This window comes from Mesoplodon mirus, assembly GCF_964341445.2.
Source record: "Mesoplodon mirus genome assembly, chromosome: X".
NCBI lineage: Eukaryota > Metazoa > Chordata > Mammalia > Artiodactyla > Ziphiidae > Mesoplodon > Mesoplodon mirus.
The window spans coordinates 111,578,715-111,597,163 of record NC_138981.1 but is presented as its reverse complement, the minus strand read 5'-3'; the positions used below and the strand labels follow the sequence as shown (position 1 = coordinate 111,597,163).

Here is an 18,449-nt window from a genome sequence, read left to right as displayed (position 1 = left end):
GTCTGTCCTCACCTCTGCCACCCTCTCCTATCCCCCTTCCCCTTCCCTCCCTCTTTCTCTTCCTACCCCACCCATCTCTCTCTTTCCCTTCCCCCTCCTCTCTCAATCTCTCTCTCCCATTTCTATTTCTCCTCATCATTCCCCTGCCCCCTATTATTCTCCCAGCTCTCTCTCTCTCTTCTCCTCTCCTCTGCTTCTCTTCTCCTTCTCTCTCCTCCCCTGCCATGGTCCCCTCTCCTCCAATGTTCTCCCCTTTCCCACCCCTCCTGCCCCTGTCCTTTCCCTCCTTTATTTCACCTTTCTTATTTCCCCTCAGGCTCCACTCTCTCCTCCCTTTCCTCCTCCTTCCCTTCCTCCCTCCCCGCTGCCCCCCCTGCCCTCTACTCTTAGTCCTCGGGCCTCAGACTTCAGTCTCCCTCTCTTGTCCTTCTGTCTTCCTCTGTCTCTCCTCTTCCTGTCTCTCTAGCTCAAGCCTGGCTCTCACTGGCTCTCCCCAACCCCTCCGCACCCCTCCCTCTGCCCTAAGCCCCCTCCCTCTGTGTGTGTGTGTGTGTGTCCTGCCCCTCCTTTTCGCTTAGCTCAAGAGCTCCCACAGTTTCAACTCACCCCTTCATGCGCTGATGACTCCGAAATCTGTATCTCTAGCCCTGACCTCTCTCCTTAGACCCAGACCAGAATTTCCAGCTGCCAACAACTTGCTGTTAATTGGATGTCCACCGAGCCCCTCAAACTCAAACCGAACTCATTATCTGTTACCATAAACCTGCTCTCCACCCCCACGCCCAGAGTGTTTCCTATCTTAGGTAATAGCACCACTATCCCCTAGCCTGGAAATTTCAGCATCCAACTCCTTCTCTCCCCCACCACCCACATGCAATCAGGAGTCAAGCCTTAATAATGCCATCTCCATCCTCTCCTTCTACCCCTCTCGCCACTGCCCTGATGCAGACCCTCATCATCTCTCGACCAGAGTATCACACTAGCCTCTTAACTGGTCCCTCTGCCTCCAATCTCTTAATTCTACAATCAATTCATCTTCTAAAGAACCAGTTCGATCACATCACCCCCTCCCTCCTCCAAAGCTTTCAATAGCTTTCCTCTGTCTTCAGAATCAAGCCCACATTTCTCAGCACAGCATTCAGGGCCTTCCACAACCTGGTCTCAAACCTCCTGTCTAGCCTCCTCTTCAGCCACATCCTGCTATTTCCCTGTGCCCTTGCCACCCCAACTCCTGACCCTTCCCTAAAGTGGCCTCTCCTGTGTCCCCTCTTCATTTCTGTCCTCTCTCAAAGCCTAGCTTAAATGTCATCAAGTCATCTCCCCAGCCCCAGCCCCTGGTCGGTTAACTCCTCCCTCTCTGGTTCTCCTCAAACATTTCATTCCCACCCCTACCACAGCACAGATTCTTAATCCCTCTGCTGTGTGGTTAGTTGGGGATGTGGCACGTCTGTCTTGCCCCCACCCCCAAACAATCAGCTACTTACGGTAAGAAATACTGTCTTTTCTGTCTCTGGTTCTTCTGCAATATCTTACGTATAGTAAGTACTCAGTATATACGTGTCATATGGAAGTGAAACCTGGATGAGAATTGAGGTGGTGACCCTGAGAAATTACATGAAGCAAAAGAAACCTCCCTAAAAAGTATTCACCATGCCTACTATTTTAAAAAAATGTATTTTGATGAAAACGCTATGCACTATCTATAGCACACCCTTCCAAGCTGCCTGATTCTAACCCAGTTCATTGTCTTTGAGTTATTTTGCACCTTTGTAAATTGCAGGTAACTGATGGATATGCAAACTCTGTCTTGTCCCATGCAGTTTGGATTGACTTTCCTCCCCACTGTGGAAATGACAGTTTTGCCTCCATTTGCGATTCAATTCCTTTACTCCATATGAATTTGTGCTTTTTGGACTTTTTCTTTGAACCGTCTATAACATCTATCTGGTTCTCTTGCTGATTAACGAGTAAAATAAAATCTTTAATACGTGTTCATTTTTACATCTGTAAGAGACTCATGATTTTATCTTTTTCTGAAAGTTATCTTTAACATTCCTAAAACAGTTATGTAGGCTCACACATAATTTTAGAGAGATTTCCACAAGGGCTAAGACAAATGGGTTGACTGTCTGCATCACATCAGGTCACCGGGATCCCACTCCCTAAACATCCTGGTTGATCAAGTTTTGACTGTTTCTTAGAGTATCTTGGAATATCCCAGTTTAGGAAACAACAGCTCAGTCTGTTGGCTGACCAGCCTGGGACAGAAATCAGAGGGGGGAATCCTGGCATTTGGAAACAAAATAACGTATAAAATACCATTACCTAGATAAGGGAGTTTTTAGACCCCCCAAATCCCCAAATGACAATAACAACAACAAGAAAAGCAAGTAAAAACCAAAATAATTACCATACAATGTGCATTTTATGACTACCTAGAGAGCAAACCTGATCCTAGGCAGCCCCACTTTCACAAGATCCTGAAGATAGAGCATCTGCTTAAGTCTCAGCCTCCCACTCTTCCACTATGATTTTGTCAGACCAACATCTCTTCTTACGTGAAGTCCTCTGCTGCTAATTAATAGTAGCCTTTGCGGAGGCAGGGAGGGGAGGGGATGGGTAGAAAGCACAGTCAGGAGAGCACAGCTGAGTGGTCTACACAAGAAGCAAAGATTGGTTCTCCCGAGCCAGAGAGCAGGCAAAGGGAACTTCTAAAGAGGCACCGGTGGCGTCAAGGCTCACATAGGACAGGAGGAGTCAAGATGGACAATGCACACCAATATTTCCCAAGTCAGAATCACCGAGGTGCTGGTTCAAAATAGAGATTCAGGGCTTCCCTGGTGGCGCAGTGGTTGGGAGTCTGCCTGCTGATGCAGGGGACACGGGTTCGTGCCCCGGTACGGGAAGATCCCACATGCCGCGGAGCGGCTGGGCCCGTGAGCCATGGCCGCTGAGCCTGCATGTCCGGAGCCTGTGCTCCGCAACGGGAGAGGCCACAGCAGTGAGAGGCCTGCGTACCGAAAAAAAAAAAAAAAAAAAAAAAAAACAAAAAAACGGATTCATAGGTCCCAGCCCTGGAGATTCTGATCCAGTAGGCCCAGGGTTTTGTTTTGTTATTATCATATCCAATCAAATTAATAACCACTCAGCTGTACACTATGCCTCAGGAGAGGTGAGCAGAAAGGGAAAATGCTACAGACACGCCCCACATGGTAGGTTTCACCGGTGTACACACTTGGGGCCCAGCTTGCTTTTGCTCGTAGTGCCTGCACTCACGTGTGGTGTACAACTCTCAGTCTCTCTCTCACTCCCTCTCTGATGGGAACCATCACATCAAAGGCAAAAGGCGAAGTTCCTAAAAGGAACTTGGAAGAAACCTGGTAATCTCAAGTGACCCAGGAAGCACAGGGATACGAAATACCGCAAAGGATTTTCCCAGATGTCACAACCATGTAATTGCTAAGAAATGAACAGCTGCACGGCCCCAGAATCAAATGCTGGTCACTGCCTGGAAGGCAGCAGGACCACTGTGAGCTGTCCCCACTTTGGGGGGAAAAACTCAAAAGACACATCCAACTCGTGGTGAGAACAAAGGAGAACACATGCTCCACCAATCCAAAGTGATAAGTGTGGCTGAAAATATAAATAGAGAAAACTTTTTGATTTAGAAGGCACATGTACACATAAGTAGAAGGACTGACCAAGATACAAGGGAATGAATCCAAGAAGCGGGCGGCAAAAAGCAGGTAGCCAGGCACAATCACCGCACTATGAAACAGGGGAAACCAAAGAGAAATGGACTAATAGGAGAGCAATAACCTTAAAATGGTGAAAAGAGCAGCTAAGCTGAGGGTGAGCAGGTAGTAGAAGAAAAACCGTAATGAGGTAGAACTCTTTCCCCCCAAAATCCAAACGGAAAAAAAAATGCTCGAAGACAAGTGCAGGTGTGAAAGGCATAAAAGAGAAGCCCATAGCATATAACAACCAAAAAGGAAAAAAATGAAATAGGGGAACCTGAAATATTTCACCATAGTGGGCCAAACTGAAACACTGGGGGGAAGCACTGAAGACAGACATTTTAGAAAAGTTTAGAGAGAATATGTTCTCAAAAGGGGAAGAACATCGAATTGTAGCCCAAGTTAGGGTTGGGAGAATTGGTAATAAGGGACAGTCAGCACTAAAATCTCAAAGGAGATTGTACAGATTGGGTAGACTTTTTTGGTTCTGTTTTGAAAGGAAGATGCCAAAACAAGCAGATTTCACAACAACGACAAGCAAAAGCATGCTCATCCTGCATGTGAGGAAGAGGAGGACATGACAGGAGGTAACAGAGCATCTATCTGACTTTCTTTTTTTTTTTACGAAAGTAGACCTTGTTAAAAACTTTTAGTTTTTATCCTTGAAAAGTGACCAGACAGGGGATTTCCCTGGTGGTGGCACGGTGGTTGAGAATCCGCCTGCCACGCAGTGGTTGAGAATCCACCTGCCAGTGCAGGGGACATGGGTTCAATCCCTGGTCTGGGAAAATCCCGCATGCCGCAGAGCAGCTAAGCCCATGGGCCATAACTACTGAGCCTCCACTCTAGAGCCCATGAGCCACAACTACTAAGCCCGCTTGCTGCAACTACTGAAGCCCACGCACCTAGAGCCTGTGCTCCGCAACAAGAGAAGCCACCACAGTGAGAAGCCCGTGAACCGCAACGAACAGTAGCCCCCACTTGCCGTAACCAGAGAAAAGCCCACGCGCAGCAACGAAGACCCAACACAGCCAGAAACAATAAATAAATAAAATAAAATAATAAAATTAATAAATTTATTTTAAAAAAAGGAATCCGCCTGCCAATGCAGGGGACACAGGTTCAATCCCTGGCCCGGGAAGATCCCACATGCCGCGGATCAACTAAGCCCGTGCACAACAACTACTGAGCCTGCGCTCTAGAGTCCATGAGCCACAACAACGAAGCCCGCACGCCTGGAGCCCGTGCTCCGCAACAAGAGAAGCCACCTCAGTGAGAAGCCCGCGCACTGCAACAGAGTGGCCCCCGCTCACCGCGGGGCTACAGAAAACCCACACGCAGGGATGAAGACCCAATGCAGCCATAAATAAATAAATAAATAAATAAATAAATTTGTTAAAAAATAAAAGGAAAGAAAAGAAAATGACCAGACAGGGCGTTTGTTAGTCTAGTGGACCAGTTCCCCAGAATCACGTAGCTCCTTTTGTGGCCAAAAACCCCTTACGTGCAGAACAACTGGTGCTGGCAACGCATGGGATACAACTGGGACCCCTACACATAGCATGAAACCTGCCCATTTACTCCTGCTTGGACTCTGCCATCCAGACAGTAAATTAGAAACTCAAGATTAAGAAGGCCTCAGTTAAACTAAATCTGGTAGTACTCCCCCAGGACTCTTTTGGTTCACACTGTCTTGTGACCTGGAAGCAATTATGACTTTAAAAAAATGAAAGAGCCGGAAAATATTCCTCTTGAAGCCTGGCCCTGAATCTGTCCTCAAGAGGATAGGCGTGGCCAGTAGACAGTTAAAGAAGGAGGGCTGGGTCAGTGATGACTAATAAGTAAAGAAAACCAACTTTGGGACCTACTGCTCCAAGAGAAATCCAGAGCCCTGGGGAAAGCTCCCGTAAGACAGAGGTATTCGCATTCTGATTTCACAGAAGCAAAGGAAAGGCCACCCTACTACCCCACTTTGGGAAAAGCAGCATCTAAGACACCCCCAAGGAGATCCAAGTGGTCACTGGCATTGAGATCCTAGGGAACATGAAAAGGCCACGGCTTCCACCCAGTCACTGGAGTGCCTTTAGAGAGATGTCAAAATGTCTCAAAATCATTGTTTTCAATAGGAAAGTTTACACATACCCAACAAGGATAACTTTACCTGACTTTAGATATAGAACCCTCACCACAGGTCTTACCCTCCTTGTCCCTCTGCCTTCTTTCACGTATAGGACTAGCATTCCTATTTCTCCTACTTAATTACATATCTGAAACCTCACCCCCCAATGAGGAAGTTCTTCCAACTTAAATTGTTCTAATTTAATGATTTCCCATATAAGGATATTCTAATATTCTCCTCCGGCTCTCCCCTCAATATCAATATCCCCTCTTCTTTCCCTACCATTAACCAAATACCATTCCTTGAAATTCAAGAGTCCCGTATACGTGCCCCAATCACTTTGTTTCCCTTTATGCAAAACAGGTTCCTCTACCACCATACACCACCACACACAAACATACAAACACACAAAATCAACTGAAAATAATCTGCTGGGCAATTGAAAGGAGGAAGGGGCCCTTTGCACTGTTCATCCCCACCTTCTACTCTAGCACTTCCTGGTTACCCTGAGGGTTTTTTTTCTATCCAAATAGTTCCACGAGTTCTACTCCAAGGGATAAGTCTTATAAGGGACACTGCATCCTGTTCCCAGATGCATTCATTCCTGTATTTACCGAGAAGGCTAAGGAGTTGTCTGCACACGGCTCTAGCACAGACACCTTCACAGACTCCTTGGGTACCTCCATGTTTGAAAACCCTGCCTTATAAACATTTATGAGACTTGGATACAAAGGAATGTTAACTATCTGCTAAACGCATGAGAGCTTACTCATTCAAATGAATAAATGTCGTTACCTCCAAAGTAGTCACTTTGGGAAGCCAGACATTCACCTCAAAGCAGTGACCAAGGCTTGTGATCTCTTTGGAGCTCTTCCGGTGGGCGTTACCATCCAAACCTTTCTCAAGCCAACTCACAGCCTTTTCAGTCTCCTCACGAGCGCTGAATCCATCCATTCAGAGTCATTTTGATGTTTTAAAACTGCCAAAACCCATTCAGAATCATCTAATCACACAACGGCAATACCCTTGAAGAATGATATACAGTTTACCAGCGGTAACCGTGGGTTTCATTTCACATCCGTGGTTGGCTGAATCCAGGGATGTGAACCTCATGCGCGGATGCAGAAGGCCGACTGTGTTCCTTCTACTCCACCATTTTTTGTCAGGGGCTTGAGTGTCCTCGGATTTTCGTATCCATTTTGATATCCACGGGGGTTCCTGTAACCAATACCCCGCAGATACCAAGGGACGGCTGTACGCTAGTACCCAAAGCCAAAACTGTGGGGGGCAAAACTTGGAGGGCATTTTCAGCCCCCACTTCTCAACCATCTGAGATATCTCACTATGTGCAGTTACTATGTCATCTGCAAAAATTGAGAATAACACAAAAGCACTTGAACGGACCAAAGGTAATCGATTTCAGCAGTGAAGTAGGCAAAAACAAAAGTGTTAATCTCTCACGTATATTTTCATAACTCCAGATCATTTTAGCTTTTCCACCCACTGCCAAGATACTTTTTTCCTATTATTCAAATAGTACTCACTTCCATTTCCTGCTGCAAGGAAATTATTTTACTCTATTTAAGGAAAATACCTCATCATAGCTTTAAACTGGACCTAGGCTCTAGGAACAAGATTTTGTACAACTTCTAGATGTCACAGATATCTAGAAAACCTAAACATCATGAAATTAATCGTTCCTTTTCCAAATGCAAAGCCACCTCAAAATGTCACCCTAAGTAACTAGGGTCATCCTTTGAGCACTTCTCATTTCTACTAGATCAAAAAAATGAGTTGGCTTTCCTCAATTTGGTCTTCAGCAGGACCATGTGAATATTTGGTGTGTCTTTCACACTCCAAAGTTTAATCATTGTAATCTGAGACTTCAATCCCTTTTGTGATGCTTCTGTGTCCTCCCTGCCATAAACTGTGACAGTGGCTCTCAGGTCCTCCATTTCAGTATACAGCATTCATGATATGGAATTTTTCACCTAAAGAGAATTCCTCCTCCCCAAACTTTGGCCCCCTTTTTTTTTTGCGGTACGCAGGCCTCTCACTGTTGCGGCCTCTCCCGTTGCAGAGCACAGGCTCCGGACGCACAGGCTCCGGACGCACAGGCTCAGCGGCCATGGCTCACGGGCCCAGCCGCTCCGTGGCATGTGGGATCCTCCCGGACCGGGGCACGAACCCGTGTCCCCTGCATCAGCAGGCGGACTCTCAACCACTGCGCCACCAGGGAAGCCCTGGCCTTTTTAAAAACAAAAAAACTCTCCTGGACCTCTTACACAAATACTTGGAGAGGCCATATCAGCCTATTTTTTTTTTTCTATTCTCTCACCCCAGAATATGGGGCTTAACTCATTTTATATATTTACTCATTCAAAGGTACACACACACACACACACACACACAGTTAGCTCACAGAATTTCAAACTCTCAATATTGGCTCAATCTGCTACCAGTCTATAGGTTTCTCAAGGGTAGAAAAAATATTTTCTACTTCTTTTCATAGTTCCTCCCAATAGTGTCTAGCATGACACAGAGCACACAATATGCGCTCGATAATTACTTGGTAAACTACGGGGAAAAACTAAAATTCCCTCTACCCCAAACAGAAACCAAGAACAACCCCATGTAAAAAGCATTGGGTCCGACTTCCCTGGTGGCGCAGTGGTTAAGAATCCACCTGCCAATGCAGGGGACACGGATTCAAGCCCTGGTCCGGGAAGATCCCACATGCCACGGAGCGACTAAGCCCGTGCGCCACAACTACTGAGCCTGCACTCTAGAGCCCGCGAGCCACAACTACTGAGCACCCGCACCTAGGGCCCATGCTCCACAACAAGGGAAGCCACCACAATGAGAAGCCCCCGCACCGCAACGAAGAGTAGCCCCCCGCTCGCTGCAACTAGAGAAAGCCCGCGTGCAGCAACGAAGACCCAATGCAACCAAAAATAAATAAATTAATTAGTTAACTAAAAAAAAAAAAGGCATTGGGTCTTTGACTTCCTTTTACTTCCTGCGCTCTCTCATAAACTTTCTCTCCTTTCTTCTCCTTACTTCCATGATAAAGAAACCACAGAAATAAAATAAAATTGGGCTGGGGCAAAACAATAAAGTCAACTTCCAATTATCTGTAGCTTAGCCACAGCTAATTTTTAAACCCAGCCGACTTATGGACTACCTTCTGCCACTTATAGTAGATGTGTGCTCAGGGAACAACTCATTTTAATATTTGCCTAAGCATAATATAAATAGGAAGGTAGATCTGCTGGGGAGGGGGACAGGTAGAGAATAATAATGCATTTCTGAAGTCAAACAGAAATTATTAATCTGTTCACTGATCTAGTTTTAAATTGGCCTGGTATCACACTCTCCCTGTATTGGCATAGCTGATTGTTGGCATCAAAGTTCACTTTGGCTGCAGAGAGGGACTATATTTTACAGCCCATCGTTTTTCTCTGCCCAAAAGTTTGGTTTGGGGATACCCGAGCTATTTGAGACGTTAATGTCTCTCATCCAATCACTGATGAACATCCTTGTCATAGAGCCACACCAGACCTGGGCGCTATCTACCAGCTCTTGTAGAACTTCCAGATGTCAGAGACAGCTGGAAAGCCCAACCAGTCATAATTAAACACAGCAGCAGCCCTTTGCAGAAAGCAATGGCTTTTTAAAATGTCACCCTGGTAAACTACGTTTGGGTCATTTCTAAAGGACGGACCAAAATGTGCCCTGAAGTTTCGACTGGATATACACCCTTCAGTTCCTGTTCTGAAATACTAAGCAGGGTTACAGCACAGCTGTTAAAGAAGCTGCCACTTCCATCTCAAAGGTGGACGCAATAATGCAGTGATGAGCCAAGCTCTTTCTTCCTACCACGTCGTAAATGCTAAATATGTACTAATACAACAGGAATATGGAGAAAGAACACAGAGAATCAAGATATAAGGGGGGCACTCAGGAGCTATTGATAGTTTTCTTTCCGCCACCATGTTTACCATAGTGTAATATAAAAAGGTAATGTCATAGGACACAATTGAATAAGAAAAACTAGATTATACTATAATAATAGATGCCATTTATTGGGCACCTGCTATGGACCTGGCACTATAGATGCATCATCTTGTGTAATTCTCACAGCCCTGTGGGACTGGGATTATCATCTCCATTTTATAGATGAGAAAACTGAGGCTCAAGAAAGTTCCACACGACTAGGAAGTAGAAGAATGAGGACTGTAACCAAGGGCTGTATGTCTCCAGAGGCCTCCAGGTAATTCTGATGCAGGCTAAAGTCTGAGAACCACTGGACCACACTAACCCGTGCGTGGTACCACCAAGTCACGCTGAGTAAAGCCTCATCATAGTAAGACACCTCATAACCTCTCAGGTCCAGGTATAGAGTGCATCCACTCACTCCGGGGCTCAGAGCCACACGTAGTGCACTTCTCTATAGAACTTGGAAAAATGAAAACCTGCTTGCTCTCCTTGTCCCCAGACACCAGCATTATAACAAAACTCGACTGTACCCTTAAATGGCACTAACACTAAGATTTCTAGGCATACGTTAGCAATGAGGTAACCAAATTTTGTTTCTTAGCAGACAGTCAAAGAAGCCTAAAACACAGAACTTTGCCTGCCCCTCAGTACTCTCGATTCTTCATGGATACTTAGCTTAAGGTCTTCTTAAAATCCAAACGAAGATGTATCCTGCGTCACATACTCTCATGAATAAGCTAAAAATTACCCCATTTTACAAATAATAAATCATCTCTCTTCAAATTCATCACAATCCATTGGGCAGGGAGAATATGACCTTGACATGTAGCCTGCAGCCACTTTTTAAACAATGATTCACTTTTTAATGTTTTATGGGGAAAGGGTGGCTTCTGCTTTAAAAAAAAAAAAAAAAAAGAGGGAACCAGAACAGCATATTGGAATGATGGGGATAGAAATAGAGTTAAATTTTACTCTTGACCAGAATTCAACTTTAGTTCACCAAAGAAAGTTTTCATCATAAAAGAGTGCTTTTAAGTTATGAACAGTAGGAAAGCGTATGATTTAGAAGGAGAACAGTTTCTACGTTATTTTAAGGATGACCATTCAAAAACTGGCGTTAATAAAGCCTAGTTTGTATGTGAGATTATATAAAATACTGTATAGCATCCTAGTGGCCGAAAGGTAGATTACTTCTTATTACCTCCCTCTTTGGCCGGTCAGATGCTAAACCTTCTGGCAAGCAGAGACTCACACCCAACTGGAACTCCAGCATTAAGAAATTTCCTTCCTTTTGGAAAACTCAAAGGTCTAGGGCCTTCCTTCTCCCCTCCTGTAATCATCAGTGGCTTCTCCTTTTCCCTGTCTATTTTATCCCAACAATTTCCACTTTCCCCAGCGCTCTCTCCGTTCCACTCTAGTGTTCACTTAACCACCCAACTCAACCATGAACTCCTCCTCTCTCAATCCCAGATGCTGGTTGACACTGGAAAACAGGTCTCTACCCTCTGAGGCCGTTCTAGTCCACCTCAAACTTAGCTCAGCCTAGAAGCAATGAACCACTCCAGCTGTCCAACCCCTGATTAGCGCCTCTCCTCCATGCCCCCACCCCACCCTCCAATTCTGGCCCAAGGCTCTCAGGCCACTGTTCTTTATCCTGTTTCTTTCTGGAATTTCCATCATCCATCTCCATATATCTAGGATTCCTCCCACTTGCAGACTGGAAAAACTGGTGTATTCCCACTTTCTCCTTCTTTCAAGGCCATTCTATTTAGGATGGTTAATTCCTTCCCCCATTCAATATCCTTACTTTAGTCTAGATTTTCTAATTAATGCTTAGACTTATAAGCCCTGGATCCCAGCTAACCTCTGCTTCCTGGGCCCTCCCAGGGCAGCAGCTATCAAAGGCAAGTTTTTACCTTCCCCACACCAGCTCCCAATGACATCTGAATAAACACCTTCCTCCTCTGGCTTGTTAACCCACCCACCCTCTTTCTCTATTCTGCACTTTTCAGCCTGTATAGTATCTCCAAACTCCCTATTTCCTTTTGTGTAAATATATTTCTACTTCTTCCTACATATCAGTTTCTCTGTAGCCCTATTTTTACCCAAGATCATCCTTCTCTCTTGCCCAAACCTTACTGATTCTAGCATGGAAGTGTAAAGAGCCTTAAAGATTCTTCAAACTTTACTTCGGAAAACATTATCCTGGAGATTTCAAGGTTCCACTTTTTCCTACTTGGCCCTAACATGGAACCAGCGTGATCACCTTTCTTCCCTCTTCACTTGGGTCCAACCAACCCACTTCTGACTTCTCTTTCTGCCTTCCTTCTTTCTAGTATTCAAGTCCTTTTCTCCCATAATTCTGTTCCCCTAAAAGAATACCCTCTCTAAAACCCATAATCCAGACTCATCATGTTGAGATCCTCTGCCCCCTGTACTAACCTTTTTTTTCCTATGTAGTGAACTGTAGCATGAGTAAAGCAAAGAGACCTCTGGATGAACCCCCTTTGCTTCCCAAGAAAGTTTACATCACTGAGAAAGAAAGGGATCCTCCTTCCCTCCCTATCCTCTCCTGGTAAATCAAAACAACCAGCTCTACAAGTGCCCTTGGTACAGCCACCATTTCTCGTGGAAATCCCCTCCACTCTGCCCAACCCAGACTCCAACTGCAGAGCTTCCCACGGACTTAGCTTTCCTCTGCCCTGTCCCAACAATTTGCCATCGCTTCCTTGTGGCCTCAAGAACTAGTCCTCCTTAACCGAGACATCAGAGTCCTCTCCCCTTCCTTCACCAGCAACTTCTCAGGGCCATAACAAAAATAAACCTACCTACCTTTGCTGCAAAGCTAGCAACGGGGTCAACCCTCGTAACATCAATTTGAGTAAGGCTCTGTGCCCCATGGCCTGTGCCTCTTGTCCCCTACATCCACCCCAAGGGCAGCTGCCTCAGTTGCTATATCAAAAGATGAGACTGCCTAGCAATATCCACGTAGCTTGGTCAGATGGCCATGTCCCTCGTCAACTCCATCAGCCTTCAGATTCTCTTAACTTGCATCACCAAGCCTCCTGCTCCTCCCAGCTCCCCCAGTCCTTCCTACTAACTTTGCTTCTCCATCAAAATTTTACAGGTTCCTCCCCCTGCATTTTGCTTCTATTTGGAGCCTCTGGATGATTCTTGGGATTAGGTTACCCCATTTAATCCCCCAGTGGAATCCTCCAAATTTCTTTCCTACATACTGTCCTCTTCAGTACTACATGGTGACATCACCATCCAATTTAAGTACCCCTAAACTCTGCTCCATTGTGCTGCCTACCATCTCTCCCCAAATAAAGCTTCCTCTCTCCCAACATTCAAGGACAGGACAGGTAAACTGAAAATTAGATGACCTTTAAAGTCCCTTCCAACCTGGTAATTTTATTATCAACCTCATCTACTCCCAACCCCGAATACATACCCCATTCATTTCCCCCAAGAACGTTTCAGCAGTGTGACTTTGAGAAATAGTCTTCTAAGTTGAAAGAACCACGGGCTAACCAGGGTAATGCAAACCTACAGTTGCACCCCCAGAAGTCTCACCAAACATTTCTGCAATGTACTCCACCTCTGTGCCACGGGGACTGCCTCCAAACTGCCTTGAGAGTATTCCGCTGCCGCAGAAGTTACAGGGCCCCCTGCCCACACTCGCATAAAGAGCCCCTAAACCCTGGGCTAGACGCATCCTCACCAAGGTACGCCTGTCCTTACTGCCTGCTCTAGGAGACACCAAGAATAAATAAGTATCATCGCATCGACAGCTTCGCACAGCCAACACTGAAATTTTTCAAAACAATAAAACAAAACCAGAGTGCTTCCACTGGGGGGGGGGCGGGCGGAATAGAAGGGCACCCCCACCGGCCTCCCAGGTTTGCAGTGTGGTTCCCTCCCGCCGTTCCCCTCGACCACGTCTTTGCCTACAACAATCTCCCGCACCTCCATAACTCGAAATCCCCAAATGAGGTGCGGCCGGCTCCTCCCAGCCTTGCCCCGGACGTCCCTCTGGCCCAGCCTTCCTCTCGGCGGGACCCCAGCAAGGAGGGCCCGCTCCATCGTCCAGCTCACCTCCTGGTCCCTTCCCGGGCCTCTGGTCACCCCCGCAGGGCTCTGTCCCGAAGCAGAACCTCGAGGAGCCAAGCCCACGAGGCCCGTCGCGGGACCCACCCCCCGCTTCCTTCTCACAGGACCTCGTCCTCCATGCACCCGGTCCCCGGGGCTCTTCGTTGTCGTCGTCGTCCCGGCTCGTACCGCCCCCCGTCGGGGGCTCCACCCCCCGCCTGCACCCGCCCCCAGGACGGCCCCCTCCCCACCGCACGCCGCCGGCGCCCTCTGCCCCGGCACGGGACTCCCTTTGGCCTCCGTTCCCCACCCAGAAGCGGCGGCGGCGGCGACGGCAACGGCTGCGGCGGCCCCAGCAGGAGCAGCAGCGGCGGCGGCGGCAGCGGCAGCAGCGCCGCCCCGGCCCCGCCCCGCCGCCCGCCGGAGCCCCACGCCCCGCCCGCCCGCCCCGCCGCGGGACTGCTCCCCGCAAAGCCCACCACTAAGCACCCCCCCACCCCTGTCCCCAGCCGCGATCCGTTCGAATCCAGCTCCGCCAGGCCTGCTGTCCGTTCCTCACGCCCCTTAGGACCCGGGGTGGGGGAGCCCTGGGGTTCGCGGCCATCCCTCTCCCTCCTTCTCCAAGGGCTGGGGGATTGCCCCCAATCCTGAAACCCGGCCCAGTAACCGGAGCCTCCCTCCTTGCAGCCCTCGGCTTCGCTCTCAGACCCCTTGCCTCCAGGCCTGGCGCGAAGCGGGTGGAGAGCTTGCACGCCGGATCTCCCCCCTGGCTTGCCGGGGCTAGTATGAATTGCCCCCGATCTCATCCTCCTTCAATTTAAGCCCCCTCCCCGCCGCGCCCGGCCCGGCGCCCCCGCCCCTAGAGCGAGGGCAGCGGAGCCAGGGCGCTCCGAAGTCATCCCCCGCCTTTTTTCCAGGGACTCGGATAATTGCCCCTGCCCCCATCACAGCACTCCCACTCCCGAACCCAGGCCCCGCCGCCACCTAGGGGTACCCCTTACCCTACGGTTCCTGCACCCCGACACCAGGGAGAAAGCAGCCCTTAAGAGCACCCGTCGCACCTCCCCTCTGAGGTTGGAGGGTATTTTCTCCTGGTCTCTTCAGGACTTCATCACGGACAGCCCCCCCCAAAAAAAAACAAGCCCTTTCTCGCTCTGCCCTGCTGGCCAGCCTCCCTTCGGATCGTCGGATCCTTGGATCAGGGGGTTGGGGCCAGGTAGTTAACAAGACCGTAGCCTCCACCTCCCTTTCTGAGGAGTGGGGTAATTCCAATGGTTCCCCCCCAGGATCAACCCGACCCCCGTTTCCATGGAGACCCCCGCCCAGCCGGGATGAAGACTCTCGGATCGTGGCGAACAAGTCTCACCTGGCTAAGGGAGAAGGGGTGAGGAGGGGGTAGGGTAGGGCAAGAATGGGGTACGAAGGTGGGAAGTGGAGGGGAGCTGTCCCGAAGGGAGGGGCGAGGACAGAGCGAGCTCCAGGGAGCGCTACGTCCGGGGACACGAAGAGGACGGCGCCCCCGGGGGGCAAGCAGAGCGGCCGCGGGGCGAAGAAGGGACAGGGTTGGGGAAAGGCTTGAGGTAGAAAGGAGCGGGTGGAGGATACGAGAAAGCCGGGGAGTCAAAAGGGGTGGAGGGGTTGGAGGAGAGAAAAAAAAGACGCACCTGTTCCCGAGTCGGCTCCGCGGGGAGGCTCAGGCCGCCACCCGGACTCCCTCTTACCCCCTCTGAGCCACCACCCGCCTAATACTACCCCGATCTGATGCCCCCTCCGCCCCTTATTGCCACCGACCTCCTTCTCCTCTCTCTCGGCGGCGGCGGCGGTCGGACTCTAGGAACTGAGAGGAAGAAGGGAGGGCTCAGCAAAGCGGAGGAGAGACAGAGCCACACACTGGCAGCAGCCGCGGCGAGCGAAAGAGTGAGGGGGAGAGCGGTGTGTGTGTGTGTGTGTGTCTGTGTGTGCGAGCGAAGCCTGGTGGAGTGGGTGCCGGTCGCAGGGCTCGACGGGAAGTGGAGTCCGGTCGAATTCGCGGGCGGCGCCAGCCACCGCTCCGCGGGACTACAACTCCCAGAATGCCGCCTGCCCGGGGGGAGGAATGGGGAGGAGGAGGCGAAGGGAGGGAGAGAGCAAGAGAGGGAGGGACGAAAGCAGGGAGCAAGCGGCGGCGAAGGGGGCAGAGCCAAGCAGCCCCGGTGACACTGGGAGGGGAGGGGAGGAGGAGGGGATCGCTGCGAGGACCGAGCGGATTCCGGAGAGGGAGGCAGCGGTAGCTGCAGCAAGCCGGGCAAAAAGCTAGACTCCCAGGAGAGGCGGAGGCGCTCAATTCGAGAGGCTGCAGGAGCTCCACGCCCCCCCCCCCGTACGCCCCACGAAGGGGGAGGTTGAGGAAGGGAAATGATCAGTGCACCACGGCCAGGTCTTTCTCTCTTTCTTCCAACGCTCTCCACCTTATGCCCCGACCTGACTTCTCAGGCCACTAGTGCTGGATCCAGTGTGCAAATCCGGAGACCCCAGATCTCCCCTGCCCGGCAGCACAGAGCAGACACATTCAGTCCCCTTCTCCCAGGGGCCTGAGGGAGGCTCCCCTTGCTGTCAGGGCGTGACTCCCCCCTTCATCCCGCCCCCCTTAATCGCCACCCCCCATCTCCCTCCCCGGAACCCCTCCCTTGAAGCCGGGGCTCGCGTCTCCCTCCCAGCCAAGAAAGGGAGTCCCTCGGGGGCGACTACCCAGCCCCCTCCCTTATACTGGGCCCTTACCCACCAGTATCCCCTTCTTAGCGTTGCCCCCCTCACCGAAGTAATAGTGGGGGCGACCCGAGTTGGACTGGTGGCTACTTTCCCTCCGAGACTAGCCGTCCTTGGCCACGCCGACCCTGTGTAGAGACAGAGAAGCACATTAATTCTCCCGTTCCCCCCCCCCATCAAGTTCGGATCCCTGTGGAAATGGCTCACAAGGAAAGAGGGGTTGGTAGTGGAAGTGAGCTGGGGGTGAATCCCAATCCTCAAACCTCATCCCAGGCGTGGAAATCCAGGGATTCGTCCCCTTCCTTAAAAGCCATCAAATCGCTTGGGGGGGGCGTTAGTTGGGGGTAGATTATCTAAACCCCAATGTCCATGCTACTCGAAGCAACGCTACATGTAGGAATAAGATAGGAACTAGGCTGCCGCCGCGAGAGGAAAAGTATTACCCCCCCCCGCCGTCGTCCACCCCCAAACACACAACCCTAGGAGAGTCAGATGGCCGAGTAAGGGGCGGGGGGAGGCGGTGGGAGTGCTGGAGAGTGAAAGGGTTGCGGCGGGGAGGGTCCGCGGCCCCCTGAGAGCAGAATCCAGATGCTAAAGAGGTGGGTGGGGGGGGTGCGGCATAATTGCAGACAGTGTCTCTCCTAGCTTTTCCCGGAATCGCCACCGAACACCGTCTAACACTCGTAGTTGCTTACCAGTCAATCCCCTAGCCCCATTTGTGCGCTTGAGGCTGCCGGAGCCCGGGAAGCCCGGGCACAAACTCCGCGGAAGCTGGCCTTCGCCGCCGCCGCGCTGCCGCGGGCCTCCCTCCCTCCGCTGGCGGCCCCGCCGATCTACCTTCGCCCCCGGCCGAGGCCAGACCCCGCTCGCAACTCCACGCCCCTACTCCACCCCCGGCTCCCCCTCCCCTCGCCCTCTCCCCGCTGGTCCGGCCCAGCCCCTAGCGCCGCCCCGCCCTACTGCTCGGTCCCGAGCCCAGCAAGTGCCCCGAACTCGCCCCCCGCCCCCACGCCCAGGCCAGTCCGGCCGGGCCTGGTTTCCCCCTCCCGCCGCGCCCCGCCCCCGAATCCACGTCCTACTTCGCCACCCAACTCGGCCCGATCCGGGTTCGGCCCGCGCCCAGGCCACCGGAGTCCCCGGTTCGGTCCGGTGTACGGCCACCCACCCCGCCCTTGCCTGGGTGCCGGCCTGGCCCGCTGCCTGCGCCCGCCGAGCCGACTCAGGCGCGCGGTCCTGGTCCCGGTCCCGGTGCCGGCCTCGGTCCCGGCGGCGTTGCCGCGTCTCGCCACGAGGGCTGGGTCCACGCAAGATCCGAACCCGCGCGGGGTGGGGGCCGAGGAAAGCAAGTTTCTTTATCTTCTCTCCGCCCCCGGCGCAGGGCCGCGCCGTCCCCCCCCTTCCCCGCTCCCACGGAGCCCCCTTCACCTGGGCAGAGCCCCTCGGCCGCTGTCGCAACTTTGCTCTTCTCCACGCTGCCGGGGAAGCGGGCGAAGCGGGAGGAGGAGGGAGGTGGAGGGGGGTGCTGGGATCAGGCCGCTGGGCTCCGGGAGGACACGTGGGGGAGGAGGGGAAGGAGGAGGAGGAGGAAGGGGGGCAGGCCTGCAGTTCTCGGGGCTCCCCCTGCCAGCCCCGGGGAAGCCGGAACCTCGCTGGGCAGCCGCAGACCCCGCACTGGCCACGGGGGAAGAACGGAGCCACCTTCCCCGGCCAGCCCCTGGCTCCAGGAAGGAGGGGGGGCGAGCAACGCCGCTTGGGGT

At 51.3% G+C, this 18,449-nt stretch overlaps 1 protein-coding gene across 1 annotated transcript in view; it reads right to left on the bottom strand.

Annotated features, from left to right (window-relative positions):
- The window catches only part of BCORL1 (BCL6 corepressor like 1), a 59,913-nt gene extending 42,398 nt beyond the window's left edge, over positions 1-17,515 (bottom strand). The window contains exons 1-2 of the mRNA XM_082610703.1: positions 17,388-17,515; positions 16,709-16,820 (exon numbers count right to left, since the gene is read on the bottom strand). The gene's annotated coding sequence lies outside the window, so the exon portion shown is untranslated. The remainder of the gene's footprint in view (positions 1-16,708; positions 16,821-17,387) is intronic.
- Positions 17,516-18,449: the final 934 nt, after the last annotated feature.